Here is a 1275-nt window from a genome sequence, read left to right on the forward strand (position 1 = left end):
TTTTTTTGTGACACTTGCAACATTTTCACCTTGAATTTCTTATATCCTTTCCTTTTTTTTTCTCATTCTCTTATACCTTGGTGGAGTCACTGAAACCCAAGATACTACTTAAAGCACTGACATCTAACAAATACAGTGTCTATACTCTGGATGACCAAAATTTCATATAAATCTGGCTTTACGATAAAATATATCTTTCCAAATATATACATTTTTAAATATGTTTCTCACAGGTAATATAAAATCAGTTTGCATTCATTCAGCACGCATACCACTAGATGGTTTAGATATCTGGGTATCTTCTATGAAGTGCCAGTTTAGGGCTTTTCCCCATATTTTGAATTTGGGTTGTCATGTCTTTTGCTTATTGATTTGTAAATGTTCTTATATACATTCTGGATGAGTCCTTTGTCAAATATCATACATATCTCTCTCCAGAACCCTGATTTATTGAATCCTTGTACTGTGTTCTTTAATATTACGCACTGTCTTCTATGGGTAGATAATTGTTCAGTCTCATAAAAATGTGAAATGTCTATGTATTAAAAATAAATAAATTAAATTAAAAAAGAAAGAAAAACATGGTAACAGAGTTGAAGAATGCTTTGGAATGGCTGAAGAGTAAACTCTACAGAGTCACGTAAGAGATTATCCAATATGAAACACAAAAGGAAAAAAATGGTGGAGGGTGGGCAGAACAGAAAATCCAAGAGCTGTGGGACAGTATCAGTGATTTAACATACATGTAATTGATATCCTAGAAGAGCAAGAGAATGGGACAGAAGAAATACCTGGTTGAGAATTTTCCAAAACTAAAAGAAACAAAACCACATATTGAAGTAGTTCAGAGAAAAGGTAGGATAAATCACACCTCTAATCTCCAGAAACCAATGAGACAAATCATATTCAAATTACTCAAAACTGAAGATAAAAAGAAAATCTTTAAGGAAGCCAGAAAAAAAGAAGACACATTATATTACGAGAAACAAAAAATTTATAGCGCATTTCTCATCAAAAATTATATAAACCAGAAGTCAATGGAGTGAAATGATTAAAGCACTAAAAGAAAAAAACTCAATGAAGAATCCTATACCTGGTGAAAATATCTTTCACAAAGAAAAGAAAAGGAGACTTTTTCAGGGAAACAAAAACAGAGAAGTCATGACCAGCAAAAAAGGATAAAAGAAAGTACTTCAGGATGAAGGAAATATGATACCATAGAGATATATGCACCTCCATAAAGAAATAAGAATACTGGAAGTAGCATAAATTAAA

Source organism: Propithecus coquereli, unplaced genomic scaffold (assembly GCF_000956105.1).
Source record: "Propithecus coquereli isolate 6110/MARCELLA unplaced genomic scaffold, Pcoq_1.0 Scaffold291, whole genome shotgun sequence".
NCBI classification, from domain to species: Eukaryota; Metazoa; Chordata; class Mammalia; order Primates; family Indriidae; genus Propithecus; species Propithecus coquereli.